Here is a 25,298-nt window from a genome sequence, read left to right as displayed (position 1 = left end):
ATTTTTTCCCCCAAGTTGTTGGTCTGTTTTTTCCTGCGTTGCTGAGAGTCCAGGTTTATTCATCACACTGGGTGGGTCTCGATTCCTTACCCCTGAGGCCACCTCAATGAGGCAGCAGGGCACACCTCCTCACAGGAGAGGACTGAACCCTTCCCCAGAGGAGAATGGGAATCCCGGACGAGCCCCCAAATTTGTTAGAAACAAGTTTCAGTGCCACAAAAGAAATGGCACTTGAACAGAAATTTTCTCAGCAAGGCAACTTTATTTCCACAGAAGTGTGCAGCTTGTGCCAGTCATGATTGCAAGAACACACCGAGTGGGGTAGGGCAGGGGTTTTTATCCCTAATGCAATTGGTTCCTACTGCTGTGTCCTTTCTTCATTGGCTGGGGTTGGACTGCACAGTCTAAACTGACCTAATTGGCTTGTGTTTGAAATTGAACACAGCTATCTAGGTGGGAAGGGGAAGACTATCCTTTATTATGCAAGGCATGTCTAAGCTTGTCAGGGCATGTCAGAGTGCAGCAAGGGCAGGATGGGTCATTTACAGCCTGGGTAACTATAGAAACTAGAGAAACAAAGAACCGGAAGAACAGGGAATTGAAAACTTTTGAAGAGGAATTTATCATCTCTGACACTAGGAAGGTCAAAAGGCAGTTGACCAATATCTGCATTAGTGGTGTTACAACAAAAATGTGGGTGTAAACCAAAAATAAAATTCTGAGTCCTCCAACTGACTGAAGGGAGTCCCCTCTCCACCAAGGGGACCCAAAGAAATCTGAAAAACTAGTTCAGGCTGTGACAGGAACGGGAGGTTTCAACTTGCCTCATTATACTCTCCTTCTCTTCCAATTCAGGCACAACTGACCAGCATTAACATTGAAACAGAGATCATAAGACTGACAAAACAGATTATTTGTAGCAAGAAGACAGCAAATTCCAACCTGACTCTAGTATATCATCACGTGACAAAGAAGGAAATGAAAATATTTTACCTCAAAATATATTCCTTTGCCATACTTTGCGATGACCCTGCAAAGCCATATTTTGCAGGGAGAAATTTGCATCTGTGAAGAATCTCTGTTAATATAACTAAATTTTTTCCCCTTGCAGGTCCTCCCCATCCTGAAGAGAGCAACTGAGAGTTTAGCACCCTTTAAAGGTCTAAATAAGAAACATTTGGCCAGACACAGTGGCTCATGCCTGTAATCCCAGCCCTCTGGAGGCCAAGGCAATTGGATCACTTGAGGTCAGGAGTTTGAGACCAACCTGGCCAACATGGTGAAACCCCATCTCTACTAAAAATGCAAAAATCAAACAAACAAACAAAAAAACACCATTTGCCATCTCTCTCTAAGGGTGACCACCTATGTAGACTTCATCTATACAGTAAAAACCTTGTTCTCACAATTCCCTGATCTTAATCCAAACAGTCCTTCTATTGATTCCAGGTCTTTCCTGGAAAAAGAAGTGATTCCATAATCACTTCTTTTTCTGGGGGGAGGGGGGTTGGAGGGAACAGGGTCTCGCTATTGTTGCCCACGCTGGAGTACAGTGGCATGATCATAGCTCACTGAAGCCTCAATCTCCTGGTCTCCAGTGAGCCCCCAGCCACCCCCACACCTCATGAGTAGCTAGGACTATAGACATGCACCACCATGCTGGGGCTACTTTTTTTTTTTTTTTTAGTAGAGAGGGTTTCACCATGTTGCCCAGCCTGGTCCTCAATCTGTTGGGCTTTAGGGTTCCTTCCACCTTGGCATCCCAAGTGCTGGAATTACAGGCGTATGCCAACTTGCCTGGCTAGATAATAACTCTTTCAAAAACCAATTGCCAATCAGAAAATCTTTTATCCTTGGCTGGACACAGTGGTTAATGCCTGTAATCCCAGCACTTTGGGAGGCTGAGGCAGTTGGATTACTTGAGCCCAGGAGTTCAAGACCAGCCTGGCAACATGGCGGAACCTTGTCTCTACTGAAAATACAACAACAAAAAATTAGCCAGGCATGGTTACACGTGCCTGCAGTCCCAGTTACTAGAGAGGAGGAGGTGGGAGGATCACCTGAGTCCAGGAGATTGAGGTTGCAGCGAGCCATCATCACATCACTGCACTCCAGCCTGGGCAATGGAGTAAGACCCTGTCTCAACAACAACAAAAAGAAAATCTTGAATACACCTATAACTTGTAAGCACCCCTTCCCTGCTTTGAGTTTTTCTTCCTTTACAGACTGAACTAATATATACATCACATGTACTGATTGACATCATCTGTCTCCCTAAAACATATACAATCAAGCTGTAGCTCAACCACCTTGGGCACATGTTCTCAGGAACACTTGAGACTGTGTTCAGGCCATCATTACTCATATTTTTCTCAGAATAAACCTGTTTAAATATTTTACAGAGTTTGGGCCAGGTGCAGTGGCTCACACCTGTAATCCCAGCACTTTGGGAGGCCAAGGCAGGCAGATCACCTGAGGTCAGGAGATTGAGACCATCCTGGCTAACATGGTGAAACCCCATCTCTACTAAAAATACCAAAAAAAAAAAAAAAAAAAAAATTAGCTGGGCATGGTGGCAGGCACCTGTAGTCCCAGCTACTCCAGAGGCTGAGGCAGAAGAATGGCGTGAACCCGGGAGGCGGAGCTTGCAGTGAGCCAAGATTGCACCACTGCACTCCAGCCTGGGCGACAGAGCAAGACTCCATCTCAAAAAAATAAAAATAAAAATACAAAAATTAGCCAGGTGTGATGGCGGGCACCTGCAATCCCAGCTACTCGGGAGGCTAAGGCAGGAAAATCACTTGAACCCAGGAGGCAAAAGTTGCAGTGAGCTGAGATGGCACCACTGCACTCCAGCCTGGGTGACAGAGGAGACTTTGTCTCAAAAAATAAAAAAAATAAAAAAATTTACAGAGTTCGGCTTTTTTTTTTCTTTTTTTTTTTTTGAGATCGAGTCTTACCTCTGTCGCCCAGGCTGGAGTGCAGTGGCACCATCTCGGGTCACTGCAACCTCTGCCATACAGGTTCAAGGGATTCTTATGCCTCAGCCTCTCCAGTAGCTGGAACTATAGGTCCGTGTTGCCACATCTGGCTAATTTTTGTATTTTTAGTAGAGACGGGGTTTTACCATGTTGGCCAGACTGGTCTTGAACTCCTGACCTCAAGTGATCTGCCAGCCTCAGCCTCCCAAGTTGCTGGGATTACAGGCGTGAGCCACTGTGCCTGGCCAAGTTTGGCTTTTTTTGTCAACATAGGTACTCGGATATATAAAAATATTATGGTAAGAAAACAAGCCAGGCACAGTGGCTCATGCCTGTAATCCCAGCATTTCAGGAGGCTGATGTGGGAAGACTGATTGAGTATAGAATTTCAAGACCAGATTGGGCAACATATCAAGACCCCATCTCTACAAAAAATACAAAAATTAGCCAGGCATCGTGGCACATGTCTGTAGTCCCAGCTACTTAGAGGCTGAGGTAGGAGGGTCACCTGAGCCCAGCAGTGAGCCATGACCATGTCACTGCACTCCAGCCTGGGCAACAGAGTGAGACCTTGTCTCAAAAAAGAGAAAAGGAGGGAAGGAAGGAAGGAAGGAAGGAAGGAAGAAGGAAGGAAGGAAGTGAGGGTTCGTGATGTGGGTGTCTTTCTTTCTTCTTTTCTTTGCTTTCTTCTTTCTTTCTGTCCACTCCTTTCCCCCCCCCCTCCCTCCCTCCCTCCCTCCCTCCGCCCCTCCCGCCTCCCCCTCTCCCCCCCCTTCTCGTACTCCAATACTGAAAGCAGTACTGCCATCTCTAGAGCAGTGTGCCCCCAGCCTATTGTGAGAGGAGGTCAGCTTCCTGGGAGGCGTGTGTCAGGGCAGGGTAAATGGTCTGGCTGGCTACCTGGGCATTTCCTATATCACATCCAAAGGAGGTTGCAGTGGCCCCTGAGCCTGTTTTTGGACGGCCTTCTTCCTGAAGGGGCTGGACTACAACTCATGGCTTTGCTGCCCCCCAGTATGGTCAGTGGAAGCAGCCAGGCTGCAGGGAGCATTAGGGGATTTGTCATACAAAGCCTTGTAGGAGGAGCAGGGAATAGGCCTGATGTAAGTCTCTGAGGCCTGGGGAAAGTGTCCACAGGGCTTCTATAGGACTGCAGGGCCTCTGTGTCCAGGAATGGGATCACATTCCAACTGTTGTGTGGACCTGAGGCCACAAGGCCACCAAGAGTCAAAAGGGAACAGGCTGAGCAGCTGAGAAGGACCCTGGAATCTATAGGCATGGGTGTGAGACCCAGCCCTGCTGCCTGTCTGGGCTGTGCTGAGTCTCGATGCTGACTGACGTACCACTCACGGTGTGACTGGCACTCAGCATGGTGAGCTCTGATAGCCCAGCCTTTCCTGCCTTCCTGGAAATCCCCAACCTCAGTGTTCCTGCTGTGCCTCTCTAGGTTATCCCGGGCTTGGCCCAATCACGTAACAGCCAATGGTTCTTCTCCAACCTGACCTCCTCAGGAACAGCTTTGCTTTTCACTCACAGGCTCAGTGGACCCTGAGGTCTCTAGGTAGCTGACTTGTTCCACCTGCCCTGGGCCCATGAATCCCACCTCAGTGTCAACCTATATGGCACGCTCTTCAAACATGGCTTCCCAGGACATGAAGTCTTGATGTGACCTGGTAGCTCCAAATAGAGAGTGTCTGGCCCAGTGTCAGACAGCTAACTAGTATCAGAATTAGAAGAGTAACCAGGTCCCAAATTCCCAGGGATTAATTAGACATAGAGTGTAGGTATAACAACGCTCTCTGCAAAGATGCCACATGGACCCTAACCCCTGGGTGGAATCTGTGGAGGTGTTACTCTCCATGGCAAAAGGGCACTGCAGATGTGATGAAGGTATGGACCATTGAGGTAGAAAGACAATTCTGCATTATCCAGGTGGGCCCAATCAATCATGGAGTCCCTAAAAAGCAGAGAACTTTTCCTGGCTGGGTAAGAGAAATGAGAAGGAAGAAAAAGGCTGACTACAAGGAAGGTTCTACTCAAGCTAGGAGGAATGCAATTAGCCAACCTGCCCAATTTTCTCCAGAATTTGAAAATGATATAGAAAGAAGAACAGAAGGAGCTAAGCTGAAAAGCCTGAGCCCCATGAGAGCCATAGGAAAGCTAAGCCATGCATTGGCTGAAGCCATAAGAAGCAGAAGTGCAGTGTAGAGTTCCCAGGGACAACCAGCAGTCAGGGGCAGCCTGCAACAACTGACACACAGAGGCCAAGTCACCAGGGGGTGGGTGGGAGATGGACAAACTTCTCTTGGTAAGGCCAGAACAGCCAGCTCACTCAGACCATGTTGCTGATGGGGAGCCCTGTGGGTCCTCACCTACAGCCTACAGAACAGCTTGCCTTATCATCAGATGTTACCCTACTCTTGGTGTATTCGTTTTCTATTGCTGTGTAACAAGTTACCCACAAACAACAGCTTGAAACAATACGTAGTTATTAAGTCACAGTTGCTGTGGGTCAGGAGTTCAGGCATGTCTTAGCAGGTGCTCTGCTCAGGATCTCATGAGGCTGCAACTAAGGGTATCCACTGGGCTGTGTTATCATCTGGAAGCTCAACTAAGGAAGAATCAGCTTCCAAGATCATTCAGGTTATGGCAGAACTCATTTCCCTTGGTGTGTAGAACGGAGGGGCCCCAGCTTCTTGTAGGTATGTGGCTGGAGGCTGCCCTCAGTTCTAGAGGTTGCTGCAGTTCCTGCAGGCTACCTGCAGTTCACTGCCAGGTAGGCCACATGGTTGCAGTCAGGCCAGCAAGGACAGTCTCTAGACAGAGTCTGGTAGCAAGACACAGTTGTATGTAGTCACACATTGCTTAACCATACGGGTACATTCTAAGAAATGGATCATTAGGCGATTTTGTCATTGCGCAAGCATCACAGAGTGTACTTACACAAACCTAGCTGGTACAGCCTACTACGCATTTAAGCTACGTAATAGAGCTGATTGTCCCTAGGCTACAAACCTGTATGGCACAATACTGTACTGAAATCCTGTAGGCAATGGTAACACAATGGTAAGTGTGCATCTAAACATAACTAAACATAGAAAAGGTACAGTTAAAACATGGTATAAAAGATTTAAAATAGTTCACCTGTACAAGACGCTTACCATGAATGGAGCTTGTAGTTGCTCTGGGTGAGTCAGTGGGGTGAGTGGTGAGTGAATGTGAAGGCCTAGGATATTACTGTACACTACTGTAGGCTTTTTTTTTTTTTCAAACAGAGATGAGGGGGTCTCGCTATGTTGACCAGGCTGGTCTCAAACTCCTGGCCTCAAGTGATCCTCCCATTTTGGCCTCCCAACACTGCTGTTGGCTTTGTAAGCACTGTACACTTAGCACTAAATTTACAAAAAAATTTCTTTCTCCAATAATAAATTAATGTAGGTTCACTGTAACTTTTTTACACAAACACATTGTACGGCTGGACAAAAATATTTTATTTCTTTTATTTTTTTGAGATGGAACCTTGAGCTGTTGCCCAGGCTGGAGTGTAGTGGCACGATCCTGGTTCACTGCAAAACTCCACTTCCCTTCCGTTTCTAGTGATTCTCCTGCCTCAGCCTCCTGAGTAGCTGGGATTACAGGCACCTGCCACCATGCCTAGCTAATTTTTGTATTTTAGTAGAGATGGGGTTTCACCTTGTTGGCCAGGCTGGTCTTGAATTCCTGACCTCAAGCGATCCACCCACCTTGGCCTCCCAAAGTGCTGGGATTATAGGCATGAGCCACCACACCCAGCCTTCTTTCTTTACATTCTTATTCTATAAACTTAAAAAAAATTTTTTTTGAGACAGAGTCTCGCTGTGGTGCCCAGGCTGGAGTGCAGTGGCGCAATCTCAGCTCACTGCAACCTCTGCCTCCCAGGTTCAAGAGATTCTCGTGCCTCAGCCTCCCAAATAGCTGGGATTACATGTGCCTGCCACCATGCCTGGCTAATTCTTGTAATTTTTAGGACAGATGAGATTTTTTTTTTTTTTTTTGAGATGGAGTCCTTGCTCGTCACCCAGGCGGGCTGGAGTGCAGTGGTGTGATCTTGGCTCACTGCAACCTCTGCCTCTCGGGCTTAAGCAGTTCAAGCGGTTCTGCCTGCTTCAGCCTCCCAAGTGGCTGGGATTACAGGCGCCACGATCACAACCCATCTAATTTTGTATTTTTAGTAGAGACAAAGGGTTTCACACATGTTGGACCAGGCTAATCTTGAACTCTTGACCTCATAAATCCACTTGGCTCGGCCTCCCAAACTGTTGGAATTAGAGGTGTGAAGCAACCATGCTCGACCAAGGTTTTGTTTTTTTAGTGGAGCCTCGCCATGTTGGCCAGGCTGGTCTTGAACAGTCAACCTCAGGTATCCACTCGCTTTGGCCCCTCAAAAGTTGCTGGGATTATAGCCATGAGCAACTGTGCCTGACCTATAAGCTTTTAAAATGTTTAAGTTTTATTTTTTAAGGGTCCAAACTTCACTAAAGCCTTTTTTTTAATTAAAAAAAATTTTTTTTCAACTTTTTTGTGAAAAACTAAGACATGAACACACACATTAACCTAAACCTACACAGGGTCAGGATCATCAACATCACTGTCTTCCCACCTCTACATCTTGTACCACTGGAAGGTCTTTAGGAATAATAACAACGCCCTTCTTCTGGAATACCTCCTGAAAGACCTTCCTGAGGCTGTTTTTACAGTTAACTTTTTTTTTTTTTTTGAGAGGGAGTCTCACTGTGTTGCCCAGGCTGGAGTGCAAGTGGTGCAATCTCTGCTCACTGCAACCTGCACCTCCCAGGTTCAAGTGATTTTCCTGCTTTAGCCTCCCAAGTAGCTGGGACTTGCAGGTGCCACCAGCCACACTGGGCTGATTTTTTATGTTTTTAGTAGAGATGGGGGTTTCACCATGTTTGGCCAGGATGGTCTCAACTCCTGACCTCAAGTGACCTGCCGGCCTCGGCCTCCCAAAGTGCTGGGATTACAGGTGTGAGCTACCGTGCCTGGCCTACAGTTAACTTTTTAAGTAAGTAGGAGTACACTCTAAGGTAACGATAAAAAGTATAATGTAGTGGCCGGGGCACGGTGGCTCAAGCCTGTAATCCCAGCACTTTGGGAGGCCGAGACGGGCGGATCACGAGGTCAGGAGATCGAGACCATCCTGGCTAACACGGTGAAACCCCGTCTCTACTAAAATACAAAAACTAGCCGGGCGAGGTGGTGGGCGCCTGTAGTCCCAGCTACTCGGGAGGCTGAGGCAGGAGAATGGGCGTAAACCCGGGAGGCGGAGCTTGCAGTGAGCTGAGATCTGGCCACTGCACTCCAGTCCGGGCGACAGAGCGAGACTCCGCCTCAAAAAAAAAAAAAAAAAAAAAAAAAGTATAATGTAGTAAATACAGAAACCAATATATAGTTGTTTGTTTTGTTTTGCTTTGTTTGGAGACAGAGTCTCTTTCTGTTGCCCAGGCTGGAGTGCAGTGGCACCATCTCAGCTCACTGCAAACCATCTGCCTCCCAGGTTCAAACCAATTCTTGTGCCTCAGGCCTCCAAGTAGCTGGGATTACAGGCCTGCGCCACCATGTCCCACTAATATTTGTATTTTTAAGTAGAGATGGAGTTCGTCACATTGCCCAGGCTGGTCTTGAACTCCTGTCCTCAAATGATCTGCCAGACTTGTCTTCCTGAGGTACTGGGATTACAGGTGTGAGCCACTGCGCCCAGCCAACATAGTCATTTATTACCATTATCAAGTATTATGGACAAATTAATAAGTGTATATTCTATACTTTTATACAACTGGCAGAGCAGTAGTTTTTGTCTGTTGTTTTGTCTTTTAAAATAGATACGGCAGCCAAGTACACTGGCCCACGCCTGTAATCCCAGCACTTTGGGAAGCTGGGGCAGGCGGATCACCTGAGGTCCCCAGTTCCAGACCAGCCTGGCCAACATGGTGAAACCCATCTCTATTAAAAATACAAAAATTAGCCAGGCGTGGTGGTGTGCACCTTAATCTCAGCACTCAGGAGGCTGAGACAGGAGAATCACTTGAACCCAGGAGACGGAGGTTGCAGAGGGTTGCAGAGGTTAGCCGATATTATATGCCACTTCACTCCAGCCTGGGTGACAGAGTAAGACTGTGTCTCGAAAAAAATTAAAATAGAATATGGCATCTCACCATGCGGCCAGGCTGGTCTCAAACTCCTTGGCTCACGTGATCCTCTTGCCTCAGCCTCTCAAGTGCTGGGATTACAGGCAGTGAGCTACCGCACCTGACTCAGTAGCTTTGTTCACACCAACATCACCACAAATATATGAGTAATGCTTTTGCACTACACATTATGACCGCTAGAAGGTCACTAGATGACAGGAATTTTCAGCTCCGTTTATAATCTCATGAAACTAGTCATATATGCAATCTGTCCTTGACCAAAACATTGCTATGGACCACATGCTTGTATAAGTTAACATGGTACAGGAAGTGCCATCCCCACCACCTCTGCCATTTGCCATTGGTTGGTAGAAAGTCACAGGTCCTACCCACACTCAAGGCAAAGGAATGATCCCTTTGCTTTGGTTCCTACATAAGGGTAGGACCACTGGGAAGAGATCATCGGGGACCATCCTAGAGTCTTCTGCCACACCTGGCATAGGTGCTGCTGGGGTGGGGACAGTGGTATAGAATGGGATACCAGGAGGAGAGAGACTCTGAGTTTGCCTGGGTAATAAACAGATGGAAGTTAAAAAAACAATGGATATTGGCAAAGTTCCAAAGCAACACATCCTTTATGTGCATAGCTCATTTAATCTACACAACAAGCTGGAGATATGTAAGGGTATGCTCATGTTACACGAGTGATCTGGAAGACACTAGGCTTTCCCTGACTGGGAGGTTGAGTCAAGGGGAGGATTTGGACAGAGGGCAAACTGCAAAGAGTCAATATTATTAGACTGCTCATGCAGTGACTAAGTGAGAACCATCTGGGCCCAGTGGTAAAGAGGCCCACCAAAGTGTAATCACCTGGCTGACTCTGGGCACACTGTCTATGAGTTAGCCCTGCTCCACAAGGAGCAGCACTGTTCAATAAAAAGTGGTAGGCTACCACCACCAGTTTGCCCTTGAATTCTTAAAATAATTTTTTTTAAGAGGAAAAAAAATGCAACAAAGTGTTGGATCACCCAACGGGTTCTTCCTGTCCGCTGTACAGACAAAAATCAATCCACTGAGACTATAGCATTGCAGCAGAGAAAGTGTTTAATTGACAGGAGGTGGGCAACACGGAAAGAACTAGAGTTATCACTCAAATCAGTCTCCCTGAAGGCTCAGAGCTTAGGGGTTTTATGAACAATTTGGTGAGCAGGGGGATAGGGAATGAGTGCTACTGATTGGTTGGGGATGAAATCATAGGGGTGTTGAAAACATTCCTTATGTGCTAAGTCTGCCTCTAGGTAGGGCCACAGGACCAGCAGAGCCATGAGTCATGAGTTCAGATAGGATCAGTATGAAAGATACCTCAGAAAAAAACAATCCTTACAACGATGATGTTATCTACAGGAGCAACTGGGGAAGTCACAAATCTGAGACCTCTGGCCACATGCCTCCTGAGCAATAAGGGATTATAGAAAGTGACTACATTTTAGTGGAGTTCAGGCCCCTCTCATAATCCTATTCTTGTGGCCTTTCGTTGGTTTACAAAGGTGGTTTTGGCCCCCAAGCAAGGAGGGGGTTAGTTTTAGAAAGGAACTATTATCATCCTTGCTTTCAAGTTAAACTATAAACTAAATTCTGAAACGTAGCTTGGTCTATACCCAGGAATAACCAAAGACAGCTTGGAGGTCAGAAGTAAGATGAAGTCAACCATGTAGATATCTCTCACTGTCGTGATTTTGCAGAAGTGGTTTCAATCACATCACCAAGTCTCACGGACCATTCGCTGACATCTGCCTGACTTCCACAGAACACTCACATGGAGAACCTGTCTGCTTTCTTGTCAGAACAGTAGTTATTTACTTTTCTCTAGAAAATCACTGAGCAGATATGATGCCTATTGTATCTTTGCTTAATCTATTCAAAAGATCATCGGTGGACAACAGTTTTGGTTTTTTTGTTGTTGTTGTTGTTGTTGTTGTTGTTTTTTGAGACAGAGTCTTGCTCTGTCGCCCAGGCTGGAGTGCAGTGGCCGGATCTCAGCTCACTGCAAGCTCCGCCTCCCGGGTTCACGCCATTCTCCTGCCTCAGCCTCCTGAGTAGCTGGGACCACAGGCGCCCGCCGCCTCGCCCGGCTAATTTTTTGTATTTTTAGTAGAGACGGGGTTTCACCGTGTTAGCCAGGATGGTCTCGATCTCCTGACCTCGTGATCCGCCCGTCTCGGCCTCCCAAAGTGCTGGGATTACAGGCTTGAGCCACCGCGCCCGGCCTGGTTTTTTTTTTTATATTTTTTGAGACTGAGTCTTGCTCTGTTGCCCAGGCTGGAGTGTAGTGGCGCAATCTTGGTTCACTGCAACCTCCACCTCCTGAGTTCAAATGATTCTCCTGCCTCAGCCTCCCACGTAGCTGGGATTACAGGCATGTGCCACCACAGCCAGCTAATTTTTGTACTTTTAGTAGAGATGGGGTTTTCACCATGTCAGACCGGCTGGTCTCGAACTCCTGACCTCAAGTGATTCGTTCGCCTCAGCCTCCCGAAGTGCTGGGATTACAGGTGTGAGCCACCGCACCTGGCCAATTTTCAAGAACCATTTTCAAATACTAATAAGCTCCTGAAACCAGCATAGGGCTGCTTCAATACTTGAGGAGCGTGGAAGGTTCAGTCTGGCTGGGGCACAAGGTGTGTTTTCTGCACAACAAGCCTCAGTTGATGGGAATTCTAAACCTTAGTGATAAAAGGTGGGTGAAGCACCTGTTTTTCCTTTAAGTGTCCACTATGTGTGAGACTAGAGACGTGGATGAATAAAGCCGTAGCTACTGTCCCAAGTAACTGAGGAAAATTCCGATTTCAATCATATAGTAGCACTGATGTATTTGTGATTATATTTAGCAAACATTTATTGAATGCTTCCTGGATCTAAACCCTGTTGACAGGAGATATAAAGACAAATAACTTCTCTCTCCGCCTGCTCCAGGAGGAATATGGGCAGACACAGATCAGTGCTGTAAGAGAGGTACTGAGGAAGTTCTATGGAAGTATTCTAAAGGGTGGGGAAAGGAGAGGAATTGGAGGAAGGCTTCTTGCAGAAGGGAAACGATTTTCTTTCCGGTTGAGCATTATAGAATTGGCAGAACTCTTCTAGATGATTGCTGAGCGTCCTAGCCTATCAGAAGGCACTTCAGGCCAGAGCAAAATGCTGGAAGCCAAACTGCGCAGATAACTAGTAGAAACTGTTGTTGGCAGAGTATCCAGTTTTTGGAGAGGCAGGAAAGACAAAATTATTAAGGCCTTTGGATACTGGGCATAGGGATTTGGAATATATTCTGAAGATACGGAAGCACTGTGGATGGGAAGGATAGATCCAGATTAGTGATTTAGAAAAAGAATTCTGGAGGACATATTGGCTGTAGGAAGAGATTTCAGTGGGGGCAGCAGCATTGCTGCAGTTCAGATAAGAAATAGTGACAGCTTGAGCCACAGTTATGGAAACAATAGGAAAGGAGGCAGAGGTGCATATCAATGTAATATGGCAGCTGTGGGAGATGGAAGAGTGTGAAACAACATATATGAAGCCGAAGACAGAAAGGTTGGTGATGCCAGTAAGTAAACCCAGGTATCAAGGGGAGTACATAGGTGAGGCAAATCAATAAAGGTGTTCAATACATTAACTTTGAGGGGCTTGTAAGACTTCTGTGTGGATTGGCCCATGAGGTGGAAATACAGGTATACAACTCAGAGTGGTCACCTACGCACAGGTCACATTTTCAAAGATATCTGAGGCTGGGTGTAGTGGCTCATGCCTATAATGCCAGCACATTGGGAGGCCAAGGTGGGCAAATCGCTTAAGCTCAGGAGTTCCAGACCAGCCTGGGCATATGGTGGAACCCTGTCGCTACAAAAAAATAATAATAATAATATATACACACACACGTATATATACACTTATATATATATACACACAGACACACATACAACTCCATCTCAAAAACATATATATTATATATTATATATAATATATATGTTTTTGAGACAGAGTTTCACTCTTGTTGCCCAGGCTGGAGTGCAATGGCTCCATCTGAGCTCACAGCCACCTCCACCTCCCGGGTTCAAGCGATTTTTCCTGTCTCAGCCTCCCGAGTAGCTGGGATTACAGGCATGTGCCACCATGCCCAGCTATTTTTGTATTTTTAGTAGAGACGGGGTTTCTCCATGTTGGTCAGGCTGGTCTCAAACTCCCGACCTCAGGTGATCCACCTGCCTCGGCCTCCCAAAGTGCTGGGATTACAGGCGTGAGCCACATGCCCGGGATATATATCCATATATATATATATATTTATTTATATTTATATTTAACTAGCAGGGTGTGGTGGCATGCGCCTGCAGTCCTGGCTACTCAGGAGGCTGAGGCAATAAGTTAGCTGAGCCCAGGAAGTCGAGGCTGCAATGAGCCGTGATCACGCCACTGGACTTCAGCTTTGGCTGAACTGAGACCTTGTCTCAAAAAAACACAAAAAACAAAAAGGAAGACATTTGAAACTGTGGAAACACATTAAACCATTTAGGAAGGCAGTATAGCATTTGAGTGTTGGAGCCCTGAAGAATGCTGTATTTATGAGAAAGAGGAGGTATAATGGAGCTTGAGATAGGAGTAGAAGCAGGAGACACCCTGGTTCTAGAGGCCAAGGGAAGACATGAGGAGGAGTTACTACTGGTCAGTAAGCTAAACGAGATGAGATCTAAGCGAGGACCGATGAGTTTGAAGTTGAGTAGGTGTTGGCAACTTTTGGGGAGCAGTCTGAGAAGAGTGGCAACTCCAAAAGGGTAAGGACTGCCTAGGCAGAGAGGAGGCTGGAGTCGATCACAGCAGCCACTCTTTAGAAGTTTGAGAATGAAGGGAAGAAGGTGGAAAAGGAAAGTGGCTTGAAAAGGAGGAGTATCTGAGACTCATCCCTGGGCTATAGCCAGGAGCTACTCTCTTCTAACCAAACAGTTGTCTTACACAGCTGTGCATGATAGCAAGAGAGGGGTTTGAGCCCCATTTATTTTCTTTCTTTTTTTTTTTTTTTTTTTTTGAGACGGAGTCTTGCTCTGTCGCCCAGGCTGGAGTGCAGTGGCCGGATCTCAGCTCACTGCAAGCTCCGCCTCCCGGGTTGACGCCATTCTCCTGCCTCAGCCTCCCGAGTAGCTGGGACTACAGGCTCCCGCCACCTCGCCCGGCTAGTTTTTTTTTTTTTTTTTTTTTTTTTTTTTTGTATTTTTAGTAGAGACGGGGGTTTCACCGGGTTAGCCAGGATGGTCTCGATCTCCTGACCTCGTGATCCGCCCGTCTCGGCCTCCCAAAGTGCTGGGATTACAGGCTTGAGCCACCGCGCCCGGCCCCCATTTATTTTCTAACTAATCACAAAACTCCAGGCCTAAACTACCATCTGGTAAGGGAAGAGGGAGACTTAATCTCTTATCAGATGCAAATGTGGCCTCAAAAGATATGGCTATGTCTTCTACAGGCGCATAAACTCCAACCCTGAACCCTAAACAAAGTGACAAAATAAAACTGCCCCCCTTCAGCGCCTTCATAAACTGGAAAGTGCGCGCAGGTGCGCCCCGGCCGCCCGGAATCCTGCATCCTGCCGGCCTGCTTTCACAGAGCCGCGCCCGTGCCGCGCCTGGCGGCTCCCGCCGCGCGTAGGCTGTGCCGACCGCGGTCCCCGGTGGGGACACCGAGTCCCACTCGCGGCGTAGGGAGGCGGACACCGTCACGACACCTGGTCCGGCCCGCGGATCCCTTGGCCGCCGCAGTTGGCCTCCATGACCCTTTCCCGCGCCGCGCCTCCCCGCGGGGAAAATGAAACCTAGTGCCCTCAGGTTGAGACACAGGGTGGGATCCACTGTCTTCTCAGCCAAGAGAAAAGACAGAACCGACCTCAGACGGCAAAGGGGTGTGTTGCCCAGGCCGGGTCGCCTGCGGCCCCGCCCCGGCCCTCTCCGCCTCCTTCGCGGCCCGCCCTCCTGGCTCCCGCGACTACATTCCCAGAGGACGCCGCGGCTCCGAGGGGCGGGCCCGTCCGCTCTCCCCGCTCACGACCACCGGCGACTGGCTGACTCGGCAGGGGGCGGGGCCTGCAACAGCCAATAGACGGGAGGCTCGTTGCGGCGGCGGAAGCAGCGGCGCTGGAGTGAGGGGTAGGGGGCAGAGTGCTAGCTCCCCGGCGGTGGCTGCGGGTCCGGAACCTGGGGACGTCGGCCCCGCAGACAGAGAGCGCGCGGGAGCGAGCTGAAGGCGGCGCGGCGGCCACTCGGCGCAGCACCCAGGTAATGGCGGGACTGGCGCCTGGAGGGAAGGGGAGGAGACGAGGGGGCGGGACGGCCGAGCCGGGCTGCAGCGTCCGTCCCGTTGCGCGTCCCCGGGGAAGGGCAGAGGATCCTCGTCTCCTGCGGCTCGGACCGCGGCTCTTTGGCGAGCTGGGCACGGCAGTTGGGCCGGCGACAGGGGCTGGGTGTCCTGTGGCGAGGAAGGGAGAGGCACCGGGAGGGGTGGGCTGACCCGGGCGTGGGGGCGTGGCGGACGTGGGGCCTTGGCGGGAAGCAGAGCGGTCGGGGGAGCGCGGGCGGGCGGGCGGGCGGCCCAGGGAGTTTGGCTCCTGGAGCAGTTTAAGTGACTCTCCACATCCGGGCCCTGCGCCCGCCGCTTTCAGACCCTGGCCGAGGCGGGGCCTCCCCGCTCCCGGCCCCCCTCGCCGGGGGCGCCTATCTTCTTCTGCCATTGGTTCAGCCTCGAGGGGTTTGGGCTGCCCCGGCCAGGCTCGCGCCTGATTGGCTGGCGGTCGGCGGGAGGGTGGGGCGGGTCCTGAACGTGTAGGTCGCTGTGGATTGGTCCTGGGCCTCCACTGACGCGCCGGGCGTGGGGCCAATGGGCGGGCGGGGGAGGCAGGGGCAGGTTCGGGGGAAGAGGACTGCGAGCACCGCGGCGGCCGGGTGTTGGGGGTGAGTGGGGCCAGCGGGGCTGGACAGCGGCGGGCCCCGGGCGCCGCCGCCGCGATCCCTCCGCGCGCCCCCCGAGCGAATCGCCGCCGCCGAGATGGGCCCTCCGCGGCACCCCCAGGCCGGCGAGATAGAAGCGGGCGGTGCGGGCGGCGGGCGGCGGCTACAGGTAAAGAGCCACAGTGCTCGCCTTGTGGTCGGGTCCCCAGAACGCCAGTCCGCACCCCTACCCCGGAGACGGGGGTCTCGCATTCCGAGGTGTCTGGAAATCGGCATCCTCCCATCTCAGCGGGGGCTTCGCGGTGGGGTGGGGTTGCGGGCGAATCAGGGGAGATCGCTTGGCTCCTGGGGGAAAAGTGGGGGACGATTTTAGGGAAGATGGAGAAGGTGTAGGGTTCTCTGGCTCTGTGGGGGGTCTATGAAAGGGGAAGAAAAGGAAATCCGTAAATGGAGGCCTTTGCAGAAAAGCGTTGGAGAATTCCTTTTGCATCGGGTCTGAATGTAAAATATCCGATCCTTTCTTAGGGCTGGGTATCTTCCTCCGAATGTTCCTATGACATGCTAATTACAGTTCTGTTCACCTTGGTGTGAGGTTTGAGTGTTTCGAAGAGACATGCCATTTTCCATAAAACTTTACACAGAGAAATACACATGCATTGTGGTAATACCTGTCATGTGACTCTTGTACAGGATTCAATGGTGATTTTTTAGCATGGCAATCCACAAGTATTTATGGAGGGTTATAGTACACGCCAGCTCCGTATAAACGATATTGGTAGAAAACTTAGGTAGTTTAGATAATGTCTGCATTTATATTGATCCCAAGTTATTGTTTTTAAATAAATGATGCAGCATTTGCTTTTCCAAGGGACTATCCCATAGGTACTAAAGATGCTTTAATTTCTCAGTATTGATTCAGATCTCAGAATCTAGTAATAACCATGTAACTGTATGTACTACAGGTGGAAATGAGTTCTCAACAGTTTCCTCGATTAGGAGCCCCTTCTACTGGGCTGAGCCAGGCCCCTTCTCAGATTGCAAACAGTGGTACTGCTGGATTGATAAGCCCAGCGGCTACAGGTAAGATATGTAATATTCTAATCTATTTCTTCCAACTTTAAGAATATTGCCAGTTTTCTAACTTAAACATTAGCAGATTCCTTCTAGGATTTTAGTAAATTCTTATTTCTTGAATTTGAAGGAAGGGTATGTTACTATTCTAATTTAAACAAGGCTTTTTTTCTTCCTGTTTTAACCACTTCATTCATATAGAGTACACGTGCAACTTACAGCAAAGCGTGCCTGTAAGAACTGTTTTTGAAATGCATTAATATATTCGTGTTTAATTAATGTCCAGGAGTATAGCATTAGTGCTGTGAGGGAGCCCAGAGTTTAAGGAACAGATCGTGCCTTTTAGGAGTTTATTATCAAGGAAAAGAAGTGGAAAACAAAGGATATGCGGTTTCCCTGTGGTGTCTGTGGGGGATTGGTTCCAGGACCCACCTCAGATACCAAAATCCATGATGCTCCACTTTGTGGTGTAAAATGGTATAGTGTATGTATAGATATTACCTGTATCTATCCTCCAGTATACTTTAAATCATCTCTAGATTACTTGTAATGCCTACTACAACGTAAATAGTATGTAGATAGTTGTTATACTATATTGCTAAGAGAACAATGAGAAGACAAAAAAGTCTGTATGTGCTTAGTACAGATGCAACCATATTTTTTTTCCCCCTGAATATTTAACATCCAAAGTTGGTTGAATTCACATCAGGGAACCCATGGATACAGAGGGCTGATTGTATGCACATAGATAAAACTTGGCTTTTCGTCTTGTGCCCTTTGAGTGGTAGAAATCAGTGGTTCTCAGTGACAGGTGTTTGGAGAGGTGGTTTTTCCTCCAGGGGAATACTTGGCAATATCTAAAGACAGTTTGGTTGTCACAACTAAACAGTGCTATTGGCATCTGATAGGTAGAGGCCAGGGATACTGCTTAACATCCTACAAGATAATGGGAAGCCCCCCACAACAGAGAAGTATCCAGTCTAGTCAGCAGTGCTGAAGTTGAGGAATTCCTTAAAATACTCTTTTTCTCTACGTATTAAGTAAATATATGACATTACAAAGTGAAATAAACTATTTTCTATTCCTTTCTCTTCACCACTCGATTCTGGTGTTCCTTATGGTAAATGATACCACTGTCTACTCATTGCTTAAACCAGTAGCTGAGGCTTTTTTTTTTTTTTTTTTGCAACAGGGTCTCACGCTGTCATTCAAGCGGGAGTACAGTGGCCTAATCACAGCTCACGGCAGCCTTGATCTTTTGGGCTCCCCAGCTTATTTTTTATTTTTTTATTTTATTTTATTTTATTTTATTTTATTTTTTTGAGACAGAGTGTCACTCTGTGACCCAGGCTGGAGTACAGCAGCTCTATCTCAGGTCCCTGCGGTCTCTGCCTCCTGGGTTTAAGCGATTCTCGTGCCTCAGCCTCTGAGTAGCTGGGATTACAGACATGCGCCACCATGCCTGAGTAATTTTTTTTTTTCTTTTTTGTATCATTAGTAGAGACGGGGTTTCACTGTGTTAGCCAGGATGGTCTCCATCTCCTGACCTTGTGATCCACCCGTCTTGGCCTCCCAAAGTGCTGGGATTACAGGCATGAGCCACCGTGCCCTATAAGTCTTTTCAGTAAAGTAGTGCTGGAAGATCCCAACAACATTGTGGGAGGATAAAGGCCGGGCACAGTGGCTCATGCCTGTTATCCCAGCAACATGGAAGTCCGAGGCAGGTGGATCGCTTCAAGCTCAGGAGTTCGAGATAAGCCCGGGCAACATGGCAAATCCCCATTTCTACAAAAAATACAAAAATTAGCTGGGGCCAGGCTAATTTTACAGTGGCTCATGCCTGTAATCCTAGCACTTTGGGAGGCTGAGATGGGTAGATCACTGAGGCCAGGAGTTCAAGACCAACTTGGCCAACATGGTGAAACCTGTCTCTACTAAAAATACAAAAATTAGCTGGGCGTAGTGGTGGGTGCCTGTAATTCCAGCTACTCGGGAGGCTGAGACAGGACAATCACTTGAACCTGGGAGACGGAGGTTGCAGTGAGTCAAGATCGCACGACTGCACTTCAGCCTGGGCAACAGAGCAAGACTCTGTCTCAAAAAAAAAAAGAAATAGCCAGGTATGGTGGCTCATGCCTATGGTCCCAGCTACTTGACAGGCTGAGGCAGGAAGATCACTTGAGCCTGGGAAGCGGAGGTTGCAGTGACCTGAGCTCTTACTACTGCACCCCAGCCTGGGTGACGGAGTGAGATCCTGTCTTCAGGAAAAAAAAAAAACAGGAACTCATAACTCAGTAGTGAAAGACAGACAACCTGATTTTTTTTAAATGGGAAAATATTTGAGTAGATACTTCACCAGAAGAGCTAGATAAGTGCCAAAGAAGCACATGAGAAGATGCTCACCATTATTAATCCTCCGGGCAGTGCAATTTAAAACTGCTGAGAAACTACTACACATCCAGTAGAAAGACCGAAATTACAGAGACTGACAATACCACCCGTTGGTATGGTTGTGGCACAAATAGAACTCATGCTCTATTGGGAATGCAAAATGGCAAGCCACTTCGAGAAACAGTTTGGCAATGTCTTATACAATTAAATATACACTTACCACAGCACTGAGCAATCTCATTCCCTGGGGGTTTATCAAAAGTAAATGAAAACGTGTGTTCATACAAGGACTTATACTCACATGTTCATAGACACTGTATTCATAATAGCCAAAACAGGGATCTCACCAAATGCGTATCAGATGGTGACTGGATGAGCAAATTGTTGTGTATCCATCCACGCAGTGGAATACTACTTGGCAATAGAAAGGACCAGACTACCGATACACACAACATTATGGATAAACCTCAGTAACGTTACGCTAAGGAGAGAATCCAGATACATAGGACTCCAGATGGTATGATTGTGTTCGATGAAATTCCAGAAAAGATTATACCATAGTGACAGAAAGCAGATCAGTGGTTTCTGGGGAATAGAGGTGGCAGAGAGGGAATTGACTACAAAGGGGTGTGAATGAACTTATGGAAGTAACAGGAAATGATCTGTGTCATGATTGTGTTATACCATTGTATACTTTTGCGAACATTTATCTCGTTACACAAAGAATTAGTGAATTTTATGTGTAAATTGTACCTCAGTAAAGCTAATTGATTAAAGTGGATGAAAGATAAACATGCACTTCACTAAAGAAGATATATATGAATGGGCTGTGATCACATAAAAAGATGTTCAACATTACTAGTCGTCATGGGAATGCTAATTAAAACTACAGGGAGACACACTGCAACCCACTAGAATGGCTGTATATCAAACGTGAATAAGGAAGAGGAGCAGCTGGAACTCTCGTACACTGCTAATGGGAACAGACAGTGCTACAGTCGCTTTGGAAATTACTTTGGCAAAGTTAAATACATACTTACCATTTGACCCAACCATTCTCCTCTTTGGTGTTACTGAGGATATTTGTAGAAAAATTACCAAACTTTTCTTGTAAAACAGTGGTGTTATTCTATGTAATTTATTCCCCAATGAAGAGGTTTTATAGATCAAAATTTTTAAAATTCTGAATAACCTGGGAGAAAAGTCAAAATATAGCGAAAAAGAAAATGTATATCAGTCTTTTCTTTCCTCTCGGTTTTTTTTTTTTTTTGGAGATGGAGTCTCGCTGTGTCACCCAGGCTGCAGTGCAGTGGTGCAATCTTGGCTCACTGCAACCTCCACCTCCTGGGTTCAAGCAATTCTCCTGCCTCAGCCTCCTAATTAGCTGGGACTATAGGCGCCCACCACCACACCCAGCTAATTTTTGTATTTTTAGTAGAGACAGGGTTTCACCATGTTGGCCAGGTTGGTCTCAAACTCCTGACCTTGCGATCCGCCCGCCTCGGCCTCCCAAAGTGCTGGGATTACGGGCTTGCGCCATCGCGCCCGGCCTCATCAGTCTTTTCATCCAGCACTTGTACTTTCAGAAATTTTTTCCTGAAGAGATCTCTGGACAAGATTGTTGATAAAAGCAAAAATTTGGAAATAACCTAAAAGCCCATCAATGATACAGTGATTTTAAAAGCTATAGTACATCTATACAATAGAATCCCATTTCACCTTTTCTTTTTTTTTTTTTTTGAGACGGAGTCTTGCTCTGTTGCCCAGGCTGGGGTGCATAATCTTGGCTCACTGCAACCTCTGCCTCCTGGGTTCAAGCGATTCTTCCGCTTCAGCCTCCTGAGTAGGTGGGATTACAGGCAACCACCATCATGCCCAGCTAATTTTTGTATTTTTGTAGAGACGGGGTTTCACCATCTTGGATGATGGTCTTGAACTCCTGACCTCAGGTAATCCACCTGCCTTGGCCTCCCAAAGTGCTAAGATTATAGGCAGGAGCCACTGTGCCCATCCCCGTTTCACCTTTGAAAAATCATGCAGTATTCTCTACTCAGTCGTTCCACTCCTAGGTATATGTTGAGTAGAAGTGATACATATGTTTACCGGAAGACATGTACAGGAACATTACTAGCACTATTCAAAATAGGAAAAAACTGAAAACTATGTGAAGTGCCTCTTAAGAGTAAAATGGATCATTTGTACGTTGCTTACATGTCATACTATATACAGCCTTGAGAATGAAAGAGCTACAGCTTTGTACACTAACATGGATGAATCTCATACCTGTAAGTTAAAGAGGCAAAGCACAATAGGGTGTATTTGTTATGAGTCTGTTTGTATCAAGTTCAAAAACAGACAATACTAATCTATAGTGTTACAAGGTAGAAGATTGCTTTCCTTGGGAGGATGGTGGCTAGAATAGGGCCAAACTAAGGGTCTCGGGGAGACCAATAATGTTTTCTATCTCGAGCGGGGTGCTATTTACTCAGGTTTATTCAGTTTATGAAAGTCCATTGAGCTGCATAACTAACGTTTGTGCACTTACCTTTATGAAGATCATACTTCAAGGAAAAAAAGTCAAATGAATAAAAACCCACCCAAAATTTAAAAGAGACGAGAACTGTCACCAAAACTTTTAAGTGTTGGTGCCTTTGTGGGGTAAGTTTGGGGACAACTTTACTTTGTTTATGGTACTCCAAATAATCTGCATTCTCTACATAAGTACATATCTTTATGCTCAGAAAAAAAAGAATATTAATATTTTGGAAAAATTATAGACAAATATGAGTTAATATTTTCACAAGCTCTTCCTTTATTACATTAGTATTGTTTTCTGATATTTTTCCACTTCATTTTTTTTTTTGACGCAGAGTCTTGCTCTTGTCCCCCAGGCTGGAGTGCGGTGGCGGGATCCCTCAACCTCCGCCTCCCAGGCTCTAGCGATTCTCGGGCCTCAGCCTCCTGAGTATCTGGGATTACAGGTGTGCACTGCCACGCCTGGCTATTTGTTGTATTTTTAGTAGAGCCAGGGTTTCACCATGTTGGCCAGGATGATCTCGAACTCCTGACCTCAAATGATCTCCCCGCCTTGGCCTCCCAAGGTACTGGGATTACAGGCGTGTGCCACCACGCCCAGCCTCCACTTAATTTTTAAATATTTAATTTTTAAATAGGCTAGGTGCAGTGGCTCACACTTGTAATCTCAGCACTTTGGGAAGCCAGAGGTGGGAGGAACACTTGATCCCAGGTATTCAAGACCAGACTGGGCAGCACAGTGGAACTTTGTCTTCATAAAAGAATAAAAGAATTAGCCAGGGGTAGTGGTGTGTGCCTGTAGTCTTAGCTGCTTGGGCAGCTGAGGCAGAAGATCACTTGAGTCCAGGAGTTTGAAGCTGCAGTGAGCTGATATCTACTATGTTCCAGCCTGGAAGACAGAGTGAGACCTTGTCTCAAAAAAATTTTTTTAAATTAAAAAAAAACTGTTTAATATATTATGTCTTCTGGTAGTCCAAAACACCAAAAGAAAAAGAGCATACAGTGGAAAATATGTCTCCTATCTCTGTCCTTCAGTTTTGAAAAACTGTATGTTCTTAAAGTTAGGAACTGTACTTAAAATATCTTTTTTTTTAATTTTTTCTTTTTTTGAGACGGAGTCTCACTCTGTTACCCAGGCTGGAGTGCAGTAGTGCAATCTCGGCTCACTGCAACCTCCCGTCTCCTGGGTTCAAGCGATTCTCTTGCCTCGTCTTCCCGAGTAGCTAAGGTTATAGGTGTGTGTCACCACGCCTGGCTCATTTTTTTATATTTTTAGTAGAGACGGGGTTTCACCATGTTGATCAGACTGGTCTGGAACTCCTGACCTCAAATGATCCGCCCCTATTGGCTTTCCAAAGTACTAGGATTACAGGCGTGAGCTGCCGTGCCCAGCCCGCCACCACCTTTTTTTTTTTTTTTTTTTTTTTTTTGAGGCAGAGTCTCACTGTGTCATCCAAGCTGGAGTGCAATGGCACAATCATGGCTTGGCTTACTGCAGCCTTGACCTCCCAGGGTTAAGTAATCCTCCTCCCTCTGCCTCCAGCATAGCTGGGATTATGGGTGCATGCCTCCGTGCCCATTTAATTTTTATATTTTTTACAGAGATGGAGTCTTATTGTGTTGCCAAGGCTGGTCTTGAACTCCTGGGTTCAAAGGATCTGCTTGCCTTGGCCTCTGAAAATGCTAGGATTGCAGATGCAAGCCACTGCGCTAGCCATACTTTTTCTGTTTTGTTTGTTTTGGAGACAGAGTCTTCCTCTCTCGCCCAGGCTAGAGTGCAGGGTGCAGTGACGCAATCTTGGCTCACTGCAACCTCTGCGTTTTGGGCTCAGGCGATCCTCCCACCTTAGCCTCCCAAGTAGCTGGGATTACAAAAAAAGGTGTTTTTTTGTGTTTTTTTTTTTGTTTTGTTTTTTGTATTTTTAGTAGAGTTAGAGTTTTGCCATGTTGGCCAGATCTTTTTAATGTCAGGCTTTTATAACTTTTTAAGAAGATGTTTTAAATGAAATTGTCTTATGTTCTGTATTGTACTTTTAACTATTTCAGCTCATTTTAGATGATTTTCAGGTAGTTTATTCATCAGGCTACAATATCCAGAATAAATTCTACATTCCACAGTTGTGGCTCTTCTGTCTGATGTCCATCAGGAGAATCCAGTGCCCAAATTGACCCTGTTAAGAAAACATCACAAGGAAGTGACCACTGTGTCAATCCTGAGGTTTAACTTCAGGTGCCACTCTTGTTTGTGCCGCTATCTTACATTGGGAGACTGTGACATACTGTCTCACTTTTAATGTCTTTACTAGTCAATGATGAATCTGGTCGAGATTCTGAAGTCAGTGCCAGGGAGCACATGAGTTCCAGCAGCTCCCTCCAGTCCCGAGAGGAGAAGCAAGAGCCTGTTGTGGTAAGGCCCTATCCACAGGTGCAGATGTTGTCTACACACCATGCTGTCGCATCAGCCACACCTGTTGCAGTGACAGCCCCGCCAGCACACCTGACGCCAGCAGTGCCACTTTCATTTTCGGAGGGACTTATGAAGGTAATGGAGAGGGTTAAAACTTCACACTGAACCAGAGCTCAAGACTGGCTAATCTTTATAACAATTTGTACAAAATCTTAGGCTGTATCTTAGGATCGTATTTCATTGTTTCTTTATGACCTATGAGTTCAGCACCTCTCTGTAACTCAGCCCTGATTTTCTGCAGTGCCTCGTCTTGTGCTGCTGGGCAGTTGGCATCACAGAATCTTTGCTGTTATCCATTTTGATACTGATATTATTCAACTTATGGGCATGTTAAGTTAGATAAGGGAACCCTCTTTTTTTTTTTTTTTAAGCCAGTCAGATTTAGCAGTGGGGGCTTAATGACACTAATTTTTTTTTTTTTTTTTGAGACGGAGTCTTTCTCTGTCATCCAGGCTGGAGTGCAGTGGTGCAATCTTTGCTCACTGCAACCTCCACCTCCAAGGTTCAAGCAGTTCTCCCGCCTCAGCCTCCCAAGTAGCTGGGATTACAGGCACATGCCACCACGCCTGGCTAATTTTTGTATTTTTAGTAGAGACGGGATGTCACCATGTTGGCCAGGCTGGTCTCAAACTCCTGGCCTCAAGTGATCTGCCCACCTTAGCTTCCCAGAGTGCTGGGATGACAGGTGTGAGCC

At 46.9% G+C, this 25,298-nt stretch overlaps 1 long non-coding RNA gene across 1 annotated transcript; it reads left to right on the top strand.

The window, feature by feature from the left end:
* Positions 1–15,290: 15,290 nt before the first annotated feature.
* LOC115896216 lies at positions 15,291–24,679 on the top strand. The gene is made up of 3 exons (XR_004056138.1): positions 15,291–15,471; positions 17,103–17,220; positions 24,444–24,679. It is a non-coding gene; the product is annotated as an uncharacterized LOC115896216 (long non-coding RNA).
* Positions 24,680–25,298: the final 619 nt, after the last annotated feature.

The sequence above is a fragment of the Rhinopithecus roxellana genome, unplaced genomic scaffold, assembly GCF_007565055.1.
Source record: "Rhinopithecus roxellana isolate Shanxi Qingling unplaced genomic scaffold, ASM756505v1 contig6077, whole genome shotgun sequence".
Taxonomy (NCBI): Eukaryota; Metazoa; Chordata; class Mammalia; order Primates; family Cercopithecidae; genus Rhinopithecus; species Rhinopithecus roxellana.
Note: the sequence above shows the minus strand (reverse complement) of the source record. Positions and strands in the feature narration are given on the sequence as shown.